General features: G+C 43.8%; 3 non-coding genes across 3 annotated transcripts; 2 read left to right on the forward strand and 1 right to left on the reverse strand.

Moving 5' to 3' along the window:
• Positions 1–2,898: 2,898 nt before the first annotated feature.
• Trnav-aac (transfer RNA valine (anticodon AAC)) lies at positions 2,899–2,971 on the forward strand. Its single transcript has one exon. It is a non-coding gene; the product is annotated as a tRNA-Val (tRNA).
• A 221-nt stretch (positions 2,972–3,192) lies between these two features.
• On the forward strand, positions 3,193–3,265 carry Trnaa-agc (transfer RNA alanine (anticodon AGC)). Its single transcript has one exon. It is a non-coding gene; the product is annotated as a tRNA-Ala (tRNA).
• Positions 3,266–7,209: 3,944 nt separating this feature from the next.
• Trnai-aau (transfer RNA isoleucine (anticodon AAU)) lies at positions 7,210–7,283 on the reverse strand. The gene has a single exon. It is a non-coding gene; the product is annotated as a tRNA-Ile (tRNA).
• Between the last annotated feature and the right edge of the window lie 12,140 nt (positions 7,284–19,423).

The following is a 19,423-nucleotide window of genomic DNA, read 5'->3' on the forward strand; positions in this document are numbered from 1 at the left end:
TTTTTTCCTTTAAAAATTTTCCTTCCCTATCTTTTTAGGTCAGTTTTGAATAGAAATCTATTTTGTCTGATATTAAAATAACTGTACCCTCTAGCTTTTTGGGACCATTTGCTTAGAATACCTTTTTCTATCTTTTTACCATGAGATGCTGTCTACCCTTGATGAGGAGGTTTATTTCTTACATTCATTAGAAAGATGGAATCTAATCTGCTAGTCTGTTATCAATGAGCACTGTTTATTGGTTTCTGGTATTTTGTTGTTGTAGTGTGAGTTTTCCTCCACTCTTTTGATTTACTGTTCTGGGATTATTTTTTCCTGTGTCTTTTTGAATGTGGCTAATCTCATCAGACTGAAGTTTTCCTTCTAATGTTTTCTGTGGAGCTGAATTGGTAGATAGAAATTATTTAAATTTGGTTTTGTTGTGAATTTTTTTTTCTTTCCTTGTTGGTTGCAATTGACAGCTCTGCTGGATATAGTCTCTCTGAATTTGTAGGTATCTGTCCAGGCCCTGCTGGCTTTCAGAATGTCTATGGGCAAGTCAGGAATTATACTAATTGGCATGTCTTTACAAGATTGATCTTTCTCCCTTGCGATTTTTAATACTGTTTCTCTGTTCTGTATATTTAAAGTTTTGGATATTATGTGTTCTGGGAAGTTTTTTTTTCCTGGTCCTGTCTATTTGGTGTCCTATATGTTTCTTCTACTTGGACAGGCAGGTACCTTCTTCTTTAGATTTGGAAAATTTTCTTCTACGATTTTGTTAAAATATTTTTTGTTCCTTTAGTCAGATTTTCTGGATGTTTTGTAACTGGGATTTTAAAAATATATTCAACATTTTCTCTGACTTCATTTTACCTTGTCTTCAATTTCTCTCTTGAATGCCTTGTAATCTGTTGATGAGGTTTACCTCTGAGGTTCCTGTTTGACATCCTAAGGTTTTTATTTCCAGTTTTAGTTCAGTACAGGTTCTCCTTACCCATTCTATTTCTACTTCCCTGTCTTGTTTTCTTCGTTTCATTGTCTTAGGGTTTCTGTTCCGTGAAGAGACAGCTGACCATGGCAACTCTTAAAAAAGAAATAATTCAGTTGTGGCTGGCTTACAATTTACAGCAAAAAGAAAGAGTGAACCATTGGACCTGGCTTCTGCTTCTGAAACCTCAAAGCCCACCTTCAGTGACACATCTCCTCCAATAAAACCACACCTACTCCAACAAGAACACGTGTCCTAATCATTTCAAATAGTGCCACACCTTATGAACTTATAGGGGCCACTTCCATTCAAACTACCACATTCATTCAACTGTTCATGTTTTTGCACTTTTCAGTTAGGCATTTTTCTTGTCATTTTTAAGGTTAAAGTCCTTAAACACATTCATAATTATTATTTTAAAGTCCTTGTCTTATGCTTTTTTGCATATATTGCATTTCTCAAGGCCTATTGCAATAGGGCTGCTGGCTTCTCCGGAAGGCATATTGTCTTGCCTGTCCTTTTGGCAGAGAAGTTGTGATACTTGAGGCATTTCTTGGTGTAGATATCTGTTCCTGGTCTTATTGGGTGGGTATTCTGTTCTTTGGTTGCTGTCGCCAACTCTGGACCCTTGGCAAGGGTGGTGGCCGTGGAGTTTCCGGTAGAGGGAACTCCTGTAGCTTGCTGGGCGACACAAAGGAATGGGGATGGCTATGAGGAAAGACTCAGAGGGAGGGGCAGTGGGAAAGAGCTAGTGGACTGGGTGGGTTTGGCCCCCGAGCACCGGTCCTCGGTGCCCGCAGGGTGGAGGTGCGGAGGGAGGAGGGGCTCCTGCCGGCAGCCTCTACAGGACTAAGAGTAGGTCTGGAGAGACCAAAATGGAGGGCAGGAAGGAGTGAAAATTGCCCGCGTCCCAACTCAGTGTGCTTGCTGGAGGTTCATGGTAGAAAGCATTTCTGATCGATAGCTGAACAGGGAACGGAGACGCGCTATGAGGAAAGGCTCAGAGGGACTGTGGGAAAGAGCTAAGGGACCCCAAATCCCACCAAGAGCCCCAGGGATGGAGATGGGGTAGGGTGGAGGGGGCTCCTGAGTCTCGGCCCAGTGTGGTTACTGGGAGTCCCTGGTATAAAGGGTTTCTGTGTCACACTAGCTGACACAAAGGAAGGGGAAGTTGAGTGAATCCACGGGAAAGCCTGTTATTTCTTACGTGTAAGGGTATTTACATGCAGTGTCCGGAAGTGGCCAGAAGAGGGCAATAGATGCCCTAGTACTGGAGCTGAACTCTCTTAGGAGCTCCCCTGTGGTGCTAGACTTCAAAGTCCGGTCCGCTGAAAGAGCAGCTGGTGCTCTAGCGTGACAATTTCTTTAGAAATTGAAAATAGAGCCACAGAAGCTGCCCTCCACTGGCCATGAGGCCACAGTAGTGGAATCAACGTGTTCTGAGACATTCACTGTGTTCCGAACATTCATGAAAATGGAACAGTGTCTTCTGAGACACTCTCACGTTTGTATTTATTGCAGGATTATTCCAGTAAGATACAAAATCAAGCTGCTGTTTATCAATGGACAGATGAAAACAGAGCAGGTACATATGGGACGTTAGGTACTCCGCCCTTTCTAAAACGGCTCTGTCACTTGCAGTCACTGGAATGAAGAAGCGGAGGACATTGTGATAGGTAAGGTAGACCAACCACAGGGGGACAAATTCCACAGGACTTCCCTTACAAGTCCTGTGCAATCTGAGTGTTCACTTGGCACTAGTAGAGTGGGGTCACTAAGGGATAGGGGTGGAGAGGGGCAGCTACTTTAGTTACTTTGATTTAACTACCCGCTGATACATACATATACAAAAAAAGTCAACATTATGCCATTTGCTAATCACGTTTTAAATGCACGGGTAGAAATTAGGAATTATACAACTTTAACGCGTTTCCGTAGTGTAGTGGTCATCACACTCGCCTAACACGCGAGAGGTCCCCGGTTCGAAACCGGGCGGAAACATTGTATTGTTTTTTTTTTTTTTTCTCACTTTCTCCTCTTTTCGGATCTTCAGCTCATTCCCTACATTAGGAGACATGGATTTAGGCTGTGTTTTTTTGCCTTGGTAACGTGGTAACATCATATGTACGTTCCTGGATTCCAAGTATATCGAATGAGTTGCTTGAATGACAATAGAAATTACTAGCCATAAAAGAAAGTACAAGAAACACCTTGCTGTGTGTGGGGGATTAGCTCAAATGGTAGAGCGCTCGCTTAGCATGCGAGAGGTAGTGGGATCGATGCCCACATCCTCCACAGTTTTTGAACTTCTAGTCATTCTCTTATAAACCACACTCAAGCCTTCTATTGTATCCTATGGAAGAGATGTCCATTTTGGACTAAGTTGTTAGTCTTTGCTGACACATTTAAAGGTATAAGCTTTGGGGTTCCGTTCAACTTTCAGTGTTCTGTTCGTCTAAAAAAATGCTGGTAACTGTTTACAAAGTTGAGTGAGAACTTTTTCCGTGCAGGTGTAGGACGTCACCGTTAAAGTTCCACCATTGTGCCTGCTGTAACTTCTCGGGAACCTTCCTTGGCCATGTTTCGCCAACTCTACTGCTTTGGTGGGAGGTTGTTCTGATCGCCACCGGAAGGGAGCTTCCCACAGCCCTGAACTGTCACCACCAACATCATGTGGACAAACCTCTACTGGGCCTGAGTGGGACTCGGGCCCCTTCCCACTCGTCTCAGTTTCCCATTTCTAAGCTCCGTGTAAAATCCGAGAGTCACCCTGCTGTACCATTTAAGTCACCTGCCCGCGTTCTCTCAAATGCTCTCCAGCGTCTACAGCGTACTCTTCGAGGTGGTTCCGAGTGCCCGTGCTCTGCCCCCCCTTCCTAGTGCTCTACCCTCCTTCCTTGCCCTTTTGCCTTTACCTTCAGAAGGCAGTGTGGTGTGCCCCCCTCCCCCGCCCTGCCTCCCGCCAGAGGCTTTAGCTGAAGATGCTCCCTCATGACATTCCTAGACAGGTTAGAAAACAACCATTGAAACCACCAAGGACACTTCCACCTCTCCGGCTGAAAGAGAACTCTTGAGTTGAGGTCTCTTGAGTGGACATTCTAACGCAGGACATTCCCCATGGAATATCCAGATCCCGGATTAGCATTCTTCTGTCATGGAATCTGAAACGGGATGGTGGACAGTAGTTCCCTCCTGGAAAATGAAGCAGCAGGTGTGGTTTAAATGCCTTCCAGGTGTGGTTTAAAAGCACCAGCCAGATTTAAATGCCTTCCTGGTCTGGAACTGCTCTGGCAGTGTCCCACAGTGATAGAGTTCAGTTCTTGGGGCAGGAGACTATTACGAGAAGCCCAGTCTAAATCAAAGCTGTGGAAGTTGGGAGATTAGATATCTGGTGTGTTAACGGGTGAGTTACTGTGCAGACCAGGCAGAGACAGGGGAGTTGAGGCAGAGGAAGCGCTCAGTATGTGATACTCAACCTCTGCTCCCCAATTCAGGCCCTGACACTTTCCAACTCTGAGATGTGGAATACAATCTACCTGAGCCTTCATCACATCTTGAAAGGGCAAATGTGCACAAGTCCTTTGACTGCCAAAATTCAACTGAACTACGCAGAATAAACTCAACAAATCTTTTAGAGTAGTTAAGGGCATACGGAACTGGAAACCTTAGATCGTTTGTGGAATTATTGCAAGGGAAATGTCTGTAGTCATGGAGACACAGACGGAAGCAGAGGATACAGAATGTCCAACGGAATGGTGTGGGCAGAGCATGAGCTCAGGACTATTCACTCGCTCATTCACTCAGTCAGTGAATGAAGACGCTCCTTGTTACTTTTCTTCCAAGGGGAGCAGGGAGGAAAGACTCCTCAGAGAAGAGAATATCAGAGAAGTGAGACATGAGGTAAGGGAGGGGCACCGGGCAGTGTTGAGTGAACCTGCTCCCCCAGCTCAGAGGGCCTGGTTTAGATGAATCCCAGAGGGGTGTGGACGCCATCCTTCTGGATATGAAATGCTTCAGATGCAACACTAGCTGCTAGGGTGAAAAATCCAAGTGATGCTTTATTGTGCAGCTGCAAGTCTGTCAAACTGGAGAGGGCAAGGAGAAGGAGACCTCCTTTTCCAACCAGGGTTAATTAGTTACTTGTATAGCAGGGTGACAGTTGGTGACAAGGAAGGACTGGAAACACACACACACACACACACACACACACACACACACACACAGGTAGTTATTGAACACACTGACATCAGGAACTGATCCTGGTTGTTTGGGAAGATGTGTAGGGAGGATTTCAGGACACACTGGACACTTTGAATGAACATCTGCTCTTACCATCCTGTGCTGGAGGAAGCAGGGCAGACGCCGACTCAGCGTGGTCCACTGAAGGAGCCTGGCTGCAGCTGAGGCACAGAACCAGCTGTGAAGTCATCTACTCTTAACTCAGCTAACAAATGAGTCCTGGACTACATTGTGCAATTGCTGTTCTGCACGCAATGTTTCAAGAGTAAACAATTTCAGAGAAACCGATTGCCACTTGAAAAAACAAAAACAATAACAAATAACTGAGAGACTGTGATTACATGTCAGTACAGGGGACTCAGCAGAGCCAAGGGTAGGCAACGCCAGAGGGCCCTCCAAAACGTTTACATAATGTCACAGCAGGGAGACACAGATTCCCAGGTACACACCCAGGGTCAGGAGGCCAAGCGAAGCCCGCAGGGGAGGCCTGAGTGTTGAGTCAGCAATGAAATGGACCCTGTTGTGTGTGAGTTCTTTTTTGCCTGCACATTTCTCAAATTCACTGTCTAGACTTTTAAAAGTACCCAAGTGATGGGCTGTGGCTTAGCGGCACGGTGCCTGCCTACTGTATAAAGCCCTAATTCAGCCCATAGTACGTTAAAGAATGAACAAAAGTTCGAAGAAATATCTGAGAACATCTGACTTTCTGCATTACATCGTCTTTCTTTTCTTTTTCTTTCTTTTCTTTTTTCTTTTTTAAATTTTCTATATTCTTTATTTACATTTGAAATGATTTCCCCTTTCCCAGTTCCCTCCTCCCCATAAGTCCCATAAGCCCTCTTCCCTCCTCCACCCATTCCCCAATCAACCTCCTCCCACTTCTCTGTCCTGGTACTCCCTTACAATGCTGGATCAAGCCTTTCCAGGACCAGGGCCCTCTCCTTCCTTCTTCTTGGGAATGATCTGATATGTGAATTGTGTCTTGGGTATTCAGAGCTTCTGGGCTAATTAATATCCACTTATCAGTGATTGCATTCCATGTGTATTCTTTTGTGATTGGGTTACCTCATTTAGGATGATATTTTCCAGTTCCAACCATTTGCCTAAAAATTTCATGAAATCATTGTTTTTAATTGCTGAATAGTACTCTATTGGGTAAATATACCACATTTTCTGTATCCATTCCTCCTTTGAGGGACATCTGGGTTCTTTCCAGCTTCTGGCTATTATAAATAGGGCTGCAATGAACATAGTGGAGCATGTGTCTTTATTGCATGCTGGGGAATCCTCTGGGTATATGCCCAGGAGTGGTATAGCAGGGTCCTCCGGAAGTGTCAAGCCCAGTTTTCCGAGGAACCGCCAGACTGATTTCCAGAGTGGTTGTACCATCTTACAACATCGTCTTGATATTTGTCTTCTAGAATGTACCGGGGAAGCTCACTGAAAGGGTCGTGGTAAATGCCACACGCTGACCTCCGCTGGGCTCCCGGGGAATGCTGGGAAGGACAAAGCTCGGGGTTCAGAAAACTGTCAGGAAAGATCTCCAGCTGAAGACGCTTTGGACCTCACTAAGCAGGTAGACATCGATGAAGGGCGTGGCGTTCTGAACCCGACATTCCTCACTCAGGTCCGTGTCTCTAGATTAACAGAAGGCAGAAAACAGAAATGAAGCGGCAGCCAGAGGCCGGGACTGGGTTTTTCTGGAAGCCTTACCCAGCCTTCTAATCCACACAGCTTTGCAGGAAGTCAGTTGTTGAAGTCGGTGTGACTGGAGAGGAGGCACTGCGGAAAGTTGACAAGGAAAGACCCAAGTATTCGCTGCTGTTTCCCACTGCTTCCAGATTGAGTCCTTCTGGTTTTCTACAAAGTGTTTTCAGAACAAAATAAGAAGGCAGCGAGACGGCATAGGGCAATCAAAAAGAAACATTCAAGGTGGTATGCCTTACACAGCTGTACAGAGTAGACACAGAAGGCAAAGCACAGTAGCTAAAAAGTACATGTGGCCCGTACGGGGATCGAACCCGCGACCTTGGCGTTATTAGCACCACGCTCTAACCAACTGAGCTAACCGGCCAGATGTGACAAGGTCCTCTACGACCTCTACAGATATTTAACGATAAAGTTGCCAAATGAGAAAGAGTTTTTGTCTTGTTTTTCGAAATTTTAAGATTTCCTTTAAGATGTAATTTATAAGCCTCGCCTTATCCTAAGTAGAAAGTTTCTGTGAGCAGAAAGAAAATTCTTTACCACAGCAACAAATGTCGTCTTGGACTCACTCATTCCTCAACTCAGTCTGGGTCGATGCACAAAGAGCAAGCCGCCCTCTGGCCGCGGCGGAGTTCTGCAGTCCACTTCTGCCTCTTATCCATAAGTGACTATTTGAAGTCTTCCCAGTTTTAATCAATTTCAGAATATGTTCTCCAAAAACATTTAGATAACAGAGGATGGCAGGCCTCCTCCAGAATCGCGCCTCTCTACTGGGCTGCTCTCTAGACGGGGGTGGAGGGTGGGGGGAGATTGGGGGTGGGGAGAAGGATGGGGGGATGGGGGCTTGGATTCCGGACCAGCGGCTCGGGAGAGGCTGTGTATTTGTTCCCAGACTGTCTGCGTTGTTACGGCCGGACGTGGTCTCCCGGACACTGTCGCGGTCCGCGGAGTCGCTGCGAGAAGAGTGCGGGACCAGCGCGCCCTAGTCCGTCCCAAGGACGAGTCCTCTTGGCGCATCCACGCTCGTCCTGGGTCGCAGCGACGCCAAGATCCGCTCAGCTTGAACTAGGATTTACCCTTGTCACTAGACCTGTTCCAGAAGTTTTGGGGACGCCTGCGCTCCCCGGCGTTTCAAGGCTGTCTCAGCAAGAACTCTAATGGAGGCAAGATCGTGCTTTTGGCGTCTGAGTTCTGGGATGGGCGCCGGTGTCATTTTGTCCTTCTTTAAAGAAGTTGCGACGGAGTTGAGAACTTGGAATTCTGAAATGAGTATTTTCGGGCCGCCCAGAAAATACGTACCTTGGTGACAACGAATATCTGTGATTTCGAAGTCGCCTGCAGTCTCCGAGGAGGCCAACGCATCAGACTCCTCCTCCCAGTCGTTTGTTTTTCGGGGACCTTTGGGTGAAAAAGACACCGTTGGTCTTGTTTTCCAGGGACCTCAGAGCTCCAGGCCCCTAACTGGAGGCTTTACTGTGGCAACAACCACAGAAGTAGACACGGACTAAGGGAGATTTTAAAAAGCGCGATGCGTGAGGCGTGAGGCACAGCTCTGAGAAGTCACAAGCCACTGAACCACTCTAAACTCGAACTGCTTTTACGGCCAGGCTGTCAGGACCCTTGGGGACAAGGTCTCCGACCGACCCGCAGTCCAAGAGCTCTGCTGGGTCTTCCTTTCACCAACGCCCTGTCCTGGCTATTGATCCAGTAATTCTCCAAAGTTAGAAAACCTGTGCGAGCGCAGCTGACGTGGCCCTTACAAACCTCTCTGAAGTTAACCCAGGAAAGCGTCATCCACCTCCCTTTCCATCTTCTGAGGTCTGCCGGGATGTGGCTGTAGGGCACAGGGAGGAACGTGTTAACAGGATAGTTAATTTCTTTGGAAGATGGGGCCGGAGTTCCACACGATGTTGACTCTAGTCCCCGCCGGAGGAAAATTATGAATGGATATTCTGATACCGTTGTTATGTGTTAGATGACAAAACAACAACAACAACAACAACAACAACAACAACGAGTTCTGACTACCTCCAAATCCATAGTAAATTGAGCGTCCAAAACATTTGCTCGATTTCAGTTGAGCTGTCTCATTACCACTAAAATATTTGATAAATCTCACCCTAAAACGGAACACCTGGTTCCTGTCTGGGAGAGACTGTGGACACCTCAGGTTTAGACTTCAGGCCTCCAGACCCCAGGCAGTGAAGACCTCCTGTAAATCGCCGGGGGTGGGAGAATCCACAAACTACTCCAGTGCCGCTGACCTGTTTGTAACCAGGGTTACGATATGGAGCTGTGTGAAAAGAAATGAAGGCCACTGGTTTCTTCAGGCGAGTGGTTTCTGAATGGAAAGGGAAATGGCTCTATGTGTTGATTTAAAACTGAAAAGAGGATTTGAAAAGACCAGGGAAGCCACCCAAACCGGATTAAAGAAGCAGTATGCAGATCAGACCGCGCTGATCTGGCTTAGGTGATTCTCTGGATTTCAGCTTCAGATTACAAAATAGTAAATGAACACCTATTAGAAAAGCCAAATGCTGCGGGGTGACTGGCTCCAAGGACAGAACAGTCACTAATCTAGAAGGAGACAGAAGGGGTGGATGCCAGTATTTCCCTGTTTATATCCTGTCCTCCCCAGTTCTAGACTTCCATTGCCCTGGTATCCGGTAAGGGATTTGCCTTTCGTTAGTTCAGTGCCCTGTGGTGGGGCCGTATTATTTTTTGCTAGATTAATAAAGCAAACAAAAATTAAACACACACACAAATATAAAAAGAATAATCCAAATGACATATCCATTAGGTTAAGAACTCTTTAGGATGTCAGTCAAAAATTAGTATTTCTGTGAAAAAGCCAGACTTCAGCCTCTAGGCCCATGGTGGGAAATGACTTGGGAATTTAGTCAAGAGTTCCCGTGACTAGGTGCACGTGTCACCACCATACTCTGTTTTATTCACATTCACAAGCTGCCCTCTGGGAGCGTAGGAAAAGTGTTCTTGTGGGCCAGGCATTCAGGAAGGACAACAGGCAGGAAATCAGCCTGAGGCCAGGGGAGTGCAGGACTCCGCCTAGTAACTCCTTCTGGCAGACCGAGTTTGATCACCAAAAATAAAAATATAAAAATAAAGACCAGGTATGGTGGGCTGTACTTGAAATACTTACCCTCCAGAAGCACAGACAGGGGCCCCTGGCCAGCTCATCTAGCCTGTCCAGAAAGTCACAGGCCAAAGAGATACTACTATCACAAAACAAATACAAAAATAACAAAAGCACGCCACCAATTGGACTGGTTATCCTCTTAAATGTGCACACATGTATACAATATAAAGAAAATATATCTTGGGTTTAAAACTTTAAAAATTCTGTTATGTGCGTGTTCATGCACGTGAATCTAAATGCCCAAGGAGGCCAAAAGAGGACATCCCATCCCTTGGAGCCAGAGTCCAGGTGTTTCTGAGCTGCCTGACTGGGCGCTGGGAACAGACTCTGTCCCTCTTCATGAGAAGTGTGTTCTCTTAACCATTTCTACAACATAGTTGTACAATTATAACATCTGTCTCTGTTCAAAGTAACTGCATGAGACTCTAGATTAATCCCCAGCCATGTAACGTAGCTCACTGTAAGAGAGCAGAGACGAAGCATCCTTGTTCAGACGCCCTACAGGGTGGTTTCACTGTGTGTGCGAGGATCTTCAAGAGATAGGGTGGGGTAGGATGGATGACAAGTAGGAAACAGTGACTGTTTCTTCTAAGACACAGCTAGAGAGGCTACCTCTTGTGGTAGTGCAGCAGGTATCGAGCCAGTCTCATAATCTGAAGGTCCTGAGTTCTATCCTCAAGAATTTTGCAGATTTCCCTTCCAAACAGTCTTGAAGCTATCCTCATGAACAAATGACCAGAGATTTGGTAGGACTCCTTCTCTGGGTGCTGAGTGAGAATTCCCTTAGATGTTTTTCTGTTCTAATCTTTATGGAGCTCAGAGCCACGGAGGATGCAGGAGTCCTTGAGGCATACTTTGAGCTGAGCCTTCCTTGCTGGGTTCTTAGAACATACTGAAGTACCAGAAGTCAACGCTGGGACCCTTGAGCTAACTGGAATGGGATTTATAACTGAATGGACTATATGTTCTCAGGTTGTGAGAACATTGGCCTGGGAGGCAGATGGATCAATTTGGAGGAAGAACTGCAAAGCTTCTGTTGTCCTGAGGAGGACATGACAGACAGGGGACCTGTAGGAATGGTCCAAGAGAGGTCCAAGTTGGAGAAGCTGTCTTCGAGAAAGCATTGCATGCCTTGCATTGCACGTCTCATTATTTCAACTGTAGCTTCAGAATTCTTCAAACTTCTGAGAACAAAACAAAATGGCATGCATACTTCCCCAGGATATCAGGATAATCTGCTCTAAAAATAGAAGCAACAAAACAAACAAACAAACAAACCAATCAGGCCAAAAATGATCAAAGATAAAAAGCACTTGTGCCATGAGGGGTGGGGAGCACCAGGGGAGGAGGGGGGTGTGGCAGCAACCAGGTGTGGTGCTGCTGAGTTAATACCCTCCAGCCCTTGCTACACCCTCAGGAAAAGTGCTTCTCTTAAGAATAGCTCTAACAAGCAGACAAAACAGGTGTGCTGTTAAATCTCTACTCTTTAATTAATTATAATTCCTGTCTTCCAGATGTCTCTGCATTGAGGCCTGTGTTAGATTTTCTTAAGTGCAGTCCTCTGACCTGAAATTGGACACTTTTTAGGCTGCATTGTAATATATATTACTTGACCTTCCTGGAATTTATTGGGAAACAGAATTTTCAAATTCTAACAAGACACCAATGTAGGAAGAAGGAAAAATGGAGGAAACAACATAATTTCCTGTTTGCACATTGTAAAGTCCCTTTCAAGGATCCTCATGTCTGAATTTTTGGAACCTGTGAGGAGCTGCCATGCATGACTTTGCAGGAATGCTAAGGCCACAGAATCAGGAAGAGAGTTTAATTTAGCTTTGGGTTCCAGAGGGCTAAGAGGCCAGCATGGTGGGAGTCTGGAAGGCAGGCCTCAGCCATGGCTGCAAGAGCAGCAAGCTGAGGAAATCCCATTCCAACCACAAGCAGAGAACTGGAAGTAGGGTGTGTTTATGAAGTCTCAAAGCTGACCCTGTGACACTTATTGCAAAGAAGGACCATCTCTGCAAACAGCTCTGCCAACTGGAAACCAAGCCTTCAAAGTACCAGAGACTAAGGAGCGGCATTCCTAACTCAGATCACCACAGAGGCATTGCCTGGGTTTACCTAGGTCAGCCCAGTATAATCATGTGAGTCAATAAGAATGGAGGACCTCTCCCTGGAAGGTGATGTAGAAAGAAGTGAGAAGGAGCTGGTCTTTCATTGCTGGCTTTGAAAATGGTGAAAGAGGGCTACACCGAAGGAAGAGATGAAACCTGGAAGCTGGAAGAGAAGAAAAAGGATTTTCCTGATGGAACACGTACAGACAACAGTCAGGTATAACTGAGAGACTTAGGCTAGAGTCTTGATCTATAGACCTGTGGGATGATAAAACCATCATCATTATTGTCATCACATTGTTTCACTCCGTATCTTTGAAGATATGTGTGATAGCAACAATAAGAAAATAATCTATTGTTGAGAAATGCTACAATTCCTCTCTTTTAAGGAAATGTTAGGACACAATTTCTTTCATGGAATGACTTCACTACAAGAGTCTGGTACATACTTACTAAATGAGTAAATTAAAACTGTGTACCCCCATGGTGTCTTAGAATTTCGGCTAGAGTGTGATGTTGAATTTGTATTTAGTTGTTCTTCAAAAAGAATAGTCCCCAAATGTCTTATCCAATGTGTTTTTCTTGCTTTTAAACATTTTCCCTTTTCCATCTCCTTCTCAAAGTTTCTAAAGTTCGTTGTGAGGGCTTCTTTGGTCTTAGATAAACAAAGCACTTTTGACTGATTTACCTGACAACCTAAAATGCTTTTCTTATTAGTGAAACATTTCTTATATTCTTTCTTAAAGATAAGGTTTCAATGTCTAAGTTTCAGGAAAGATATTGCCAATAGGTTAAATGAGAAGTGTCTGCCCTAGGATCCAGTACCCCGCTTGGTCTCCAGTTGGCGACACTGTTGGGAACATCAGAAGGTTCAGTCTTGGCAGGAAGTACATCTCTGAGAGTGGGCTTTGAGGTTAAAAAGCATCGTCTTCTTCCAGTGTGCTCCCTCTGCTCCAGGTTCACAGTTTAAGACGTGAGCTTAGGCACTCTGTTTTTGCCACCATGCCTGAGCTTAATTGTGCCATCAGAGACTCTTATCCCTCTGGAACTATAAGCCAAAATTGTTTTTTTAAGTTGCCTCTGCTCAGTGTTTTATCACACCAACAGAAAAATAACTAATACAGAAGTTGCTATCAGAGAGTCAGCTGATGCTGTGAAGAATGGTGAATGTGGAAAATGGTGGAACTTTAGACTAGGGAAACACTAGAGGATGTGAGCTCTGAGCTTCCTGCTGCCACCCTGTGCCTGCTCCCATGCTGTCCCCGTCATTTTGGACTCGAATTCTCTAGAATTGATAAGCCAAGATAAACTTGCTCCTATAAGTTATTGTGGCCACAGTGCTTTATCACAGCACCGGGGAAGTAAGTGTTATGGTTGCCACAAGAATTGTCTTGGGGCTGTAATTCTTTGGTGGAGCAAGACCTTGAAATTGCCTCTGAACATTCAACAAGACAACACAATAATACTGCTGAAGAATCTATGTACTGTGCACACTCACTCTACCAAACGGTCAACTCTATCTTATTATGGGAAAACATATGTGTTTTTGATTTCTATGAAGATTTATAATTAGGAATACGTCCTCTGAGATAAAGAAAATGCAGTAATTGGGCTGAAGTGATGACTCAGCAGTTAAGAGTGCTTGCTGCTCTTGCAGAGGACTTTAGTTTGGTTCCCAGCACCTACTTCACGTAACTCATGGCCACATGTAACTCCAGCTCCCAGGATCTGATGCTCTCATCTGGATTCTAGAGGCACCACACTCATAAATGCAACATACCCCCACATAGACCTGCACACACATGTATACATAATTATAAGTTTAAAAAAATTTTGTTTTAAATTTTGGTACTCAGGATCAAACCCACAGTCTTGAGCATTGAGGGCAAGCACTTTACTCCTGAGACACATCTCGAAAAAATTTTGGCTGAAGTCTTAAGATTCTTATTTCTTAGTAATGATATTTTTCATGCCCAATGATTCTCAAAATAATACTTCCTTAGTTTATGACTATTGAGTTCCATATTTTTATAGTAGTTTTTCCTAAAATAAGAGTTATACTCCAATGAGGGCTAGTCCACTAAAAACATCAACATCCTCCTACTCAAATGTGGCAGGAGCTTCTTGGAAAAGTAAGGGTTTTATCCAATGAAATGATTTTACATAGTACACTTAGTCTTTGTTCAGCTGTTTAACTGATGACAGCCTCTTCCTTTATGAACATCTTTATTCAAAAATATTTTCTTTTTAAAAACGTAGTTGCAAAACCTAGAGTCTTGGGTGTATCTGAAGCAACAGCACTCCAACCAAACTAAGCTGAGTTCATCTCATATGTAATTTCCTAGAGGGACACACAAGCACACATATTCATGTGCACATACATTCTTTGTATTCTGATAGTGAGCTTGCTGTTTCTGAATATCCTGCTTATACACATCACCTGCTCTGTAAGACCCTTGTCTTACAAGAACAACTTACCAAACAAGAAAAATACACAAAAATCATTAACCCCTAGTCTGCTGTCTTGAGAATGTGTTCACATTTCTCCTGTGTGAACCCATGGGCATGTGTGAGGGTGAAGAGAAGAATAAGTTTTGAAAAAAGATAGTAATATTGTCTATTTTTATATAATACAAAAATATGCATTTCTATAATGCATGAAAGCATGTCTTTTTTCTTTGGGAGCCTTTTAAATGCTGACTGGTTTATTCTCTGTATCATACCCACCTCATGGCACATTACTTTTAAGTTTCTCTGTGCTAATTTGGCAGCTTTAAAGCCTACATTTGGGTCACATGGTATTGAGTTTATTAACCTACAGTTAAATCATCTTCTATTCAAATATGCACAACTCTTTAAGTAGCTCAAAAGCACATTTTTAGACTTATTTTTTTTTACACTTATACAACAGTTCACTATGAGTTAGTAAAAACTACTGTGAAACGTATGGTCATGAAGGCCACATTAACAGCCAATCTGCCACATCAATAGCCATTCGCTAGAATTTATGAAGGATGTGTTTCTGTGTGCAAGCAGTGGTTAGTAGCATAGATGGAGACTAGCCTTTTTAGTAAGGTTCTCTCTCTCTCTCTCTCTCTCTCTCTCTCTGTGTGTGTGTGTGTGTGTGTGTGTGTGCTTCTCTATGTAGTCCTGTCCAACCTGTAGCTTAAAGACTTGCCTTGCACTCTGAGATCCTCCTGCCTCTGACTCCTGATTCCTGGGACTGTAAAGCTGATAATTTTAGCACTGGTGGAGACATCAGGATTGGGTTTGAGATCAGCCTTGGCTACAGAGTGAAACCCTGTTTTCAAAGAATTAATAGGTTAAGAAAGTAAGTAAATGGTTTTTACCTCTGAAAGTGCTGGAGGAAAAGTCTGTAGATTGATATTCTTTACCTGTTTTTATTTCCTCGACCTATTTTACTGTGCACTGGTACTTGATAAATTAGAATTATTTCCCTCAGTAACTTAACCATGCAATCTTTTATACTTAATGCAATTTTTGTCATTTCCACTTTCCGTTTGAGACAAGATCTCACTGTATGAAAATATCATCCTAAGTGAGGTAACACAATCACAAAAGAATACACATGGAATGCAATCATTGATAAGTGGATATTAATTAGCCCTGAAGCTCTGAATACTGAAGATACAATTAGCATATCAAATGATTCCCATGAAGAAGGAAGAAGAGGGCCCTAATCCTGGAAAGGCTTGATCCAGCATTGTAAGGGAGTACCAGGACAGAGAAAAGGGAGGGGGAAAGATAGGAGAATGGATGGAAAGAAGAGGACTTATGGGACAGATGGGGGTAGGGGGAACTGGGAAAGGGGAAAGCTTTTGGATTGTAAACAAAGAATATAGAAAATAAAGAAAAAAAAAGAAAAAAAAAAGAAATTTACCAAGAACTGAAAAAAAAAATCTCACTGTATAACCCAGGCTGGTCATTCCCTTGCAAGCTTCCTGCCTCTGCCTCCCAGTTGTTGGGGTTAGAGACATGCACTACCGTATCAAAGACTCTTCTTGATTTATAATGATTTGGGGGATTGGAGAGATTGCTCAGTGGTTAAGAACACTTGCCCATCTTGCAAAGGACCCTAGCCTAGTTCCCAGAACCGATATCACTGATTCAACTGGAAGCATCAATTACAGAGAGAAAGAACAATGTAAAATTTGACTTTTTAAAAAATAATTCATTTATTAGGGAACAGGATGGATAGGTAATACACCTATATATTCTGTATTCTATAAGTACATTTGTCCTCCTTATTGTAGAAAGAAATTTTCATGTACATGTTATTAACAGGTTAGTCTGTATGTATGGTTAATGTTTCCGTGTTCTTTGTTAATTCTCTGAACTCTGATAGCCTTTGCAGAAGCACAAGGCTGATAACATTTAGAAACTAATATTAGGCATCTCATCTGACTCCAAACATTGCCATTAGCATTCTCATTAACAAGGTTTGCTAATGAGAGGCTCAGACATCACAAGTCTCAACACTAAGGGGCAGAACTGAGATCTGAATGTCTGTCAGCCTCTGTTTTAACCCTGTCCTCCTTATATAACCTGTTGAATGAAGATAAATAGGAATCAATTTTTAGGGTATTCAGTCTGCTACCTTCTTAGATTGCTAGCTCTCTCTCTCTCTCTCTCTCTCTCTCTCTCTCTCTCTCTGTCTCTCTCTGTCTCTCTCTCTGCCTCCCCCGCCCACCCCTCCCCCACGTGCACACAATCAATTCCTGTCTGCTCATTGGCCTCTTGGATGTCAGGCAGCATGAGCTGCACTGTTCTCTTTATGTACTCACGTTGACTGTGAGATGTGGTGGCACAGCCTGAATTCCCAGGGACAGCCTTTGGGGAACATGTCTTGGCAAGTTGGTCCGACAATGCTTACGTCCATCCAAAAACTCAGCTCTCACTTAACAAGGGTATAAGATTGCTTATTCTGGAACCAAATTCGAGTGGCCGGCCAGGAAACACAGATTAGCTTACCCTTAGTTCTGAGTCCCGACTTGGAAACTGTTCCATGAAGTTTTTATGGTAACAGAACAAAGGCCTTCATAATGCAAGGCACATGTTAATATGTGGAAGCATTTCAGGCGATGGCTTTAAGGCTGCAGCTCACCATTTCAGAAACCCTCTCTCCCTCTCCCTCTCCCTCTCCTTCTCCCTCTCCCTTTCTCTTCTCTCTCTCTCTCTCTCTCTCTCTCTCTCTCTCTCTCTCTCTCCTCTCTCTCTCTCTCTCTGTGTATGTGTGTGTGTTGTGGCAATTATGAATGCTCTTTGTTAGAAATTATATTTCATTTGTCTTTCCTTTAATCATTTCAAGGTGTGTGTGTGTGTGTGTGTGTTAAAACTATCTCATTTTAACAAGCTTAACTCTATGACTTGGTGACATTAATTATATCTACAGTGCTATATATTATTATTACCTGCTCTTAGCCCTGAAGTTTTATTTATTCTTTTGTAAGTCACTACATTCTTAGCTTATACAAAGCATTTAACTCCAGGAAGAGCCCAGAATCAGCCTCTCGCATCTCATCAGTTCACTTACTTGTGCTAGCCTCTCTCATGTCTGCTCTGGGCTCTAGCTAGGTCACAATCCCTAACTTGTGCACCTTGAGTCATAACCCTCATCACTAGATCAAAGGAGGCACTCTTCAGAACCAAAAGATACAGATATGCCATAGCCCTGTCCAATCAGATCATCCAGATGGGAATACAACAACTCTTAAGGAAAAGGAGAAAGGGCCAAGGGACTGTAGATAAAAGAATGCTAGCTAGCGGGAAGGAAAGAGCAGTGGTCATGATATGGAAGCGGAAGGAAATAGGGAGATCATGGTCTTCTGTGAGCAGGAGAACTTCAGACGCACCAGGCTTTTGAGACCCTCTTTCTTCCCCCTTGTGGTACATGAGCCTATTTTATAAGGTTTGTGTCAGTAACAATTGTGTAATGGATTTTTGCCTGTTCCAGAGTATTTTCCACAGCACTAATGGGAGGGGGGAAGGGGGGAAGAGGTTATTTTTTGAAAAATGTCCTAGATATTAAATGTCTTTCTGCCAATGAAATTTGAGTTGTCATAGTACAGGGAGAGAAGGAGGTTGGGCATGAGACAGATTGAAGGCAACACAGAAACTTGATTTAGTGTCCTGAGCCCCTCAGGAGAGGAACGTCCTGGAGAGAAGGAATGAAGCTGTGCTGAGCTAGGGCAGGCTGTCCTCGGAGCATCTCTGCACGGTCTCTCTGTCAGGCTTCATTCAGTCCCCGCCAGACATTTATTTTTAAATTGTTTTAATCCCCCCTTTCCCGTTTTCCAAATTCTTTAAAAAAAAAAAAAGTGAGTACAGGTACTCTCAGAGATTGTTGAATCCCTTGGAGCTGGAATTTAAGGTAGTTTTAAGCTACCCAAAATGGGTGCTGGGAATTGAACTCAGGTCCTCTGCAAGGGCCATAAATGTTCTTAACTGCTATGCCATCTGTGCAGTTCTACCTGAACATTTTTTAGAAAAAGACTTGAGGGGAGGCCAACTTCTTATGAGGGTTTTGAATGAGGTGTAGTTGTCTAGAGGTGAACTGAATGGGACAGTAAGAACTCACTCAATTAGGGCTCAGGAATGGAAGTCCTTGATGACTTTAACCAAGACTACGTCTTCGAGGCAAAACAGGACATGCCTTATTTTTCTTTTTTCACAGACTTCCTGCCTAATCTCCAAAAGCATTTGTTGGAATGTGCTGACTAGATGAGTGGTGTGTGATACCAGCTAGATCATCTCAGGGCATATAGCAGGTTCTTCAAAATAAAAGGCCTGCATACAAAGCCTCAAAAGGAGTCAGTATCAATGGCCACAAGATATTCCCTAGTCACACAAAAGGTAACGGCAGTAACTTTGCCCAGGACATTTGGACCTCTTGCACCAATCTAATGAGATTGTGTTCTGAGTAGGCCGTTTGTTATCTCTACCTCCAAAGAAGATCGAGGGTGCTGGGCACAGTGGAGACTAAACTGTATCCCTAGGGGTCTAAAGACTCCATGATGACTTTTGCTTTGAAGAAATGGCTTATCACTTTGTACACTCCTAGGCGTTCTGAATTTAGGAGTAGTTTCATTTGAGCAGGTCTTGATCACTTACCACGATCTTTCTATTTGGCAAAGGAAAGCATCAATTTCTCTAGTGAAGCTTTACTAGTAGTAAACAGATTTTTATGTTCTGGTTATGGGTAGACTCTATCTGCCA

The sequence above is a fragment of the Apodemus sylvaticus genome, chromosome 14, assembly GCF_947179515.1.
Source record: "Apodemus sylvaticus chromosome 14, mApoSyl1.1, whole genome shotgun sequence".
In the NCBI taxonomy this organism is placed as follows: Eukaryota; Metazoa; Chordata; class Mammalia; order Rodentia; family Muridae; genus Apodemus; species Apodemus sylvaticus.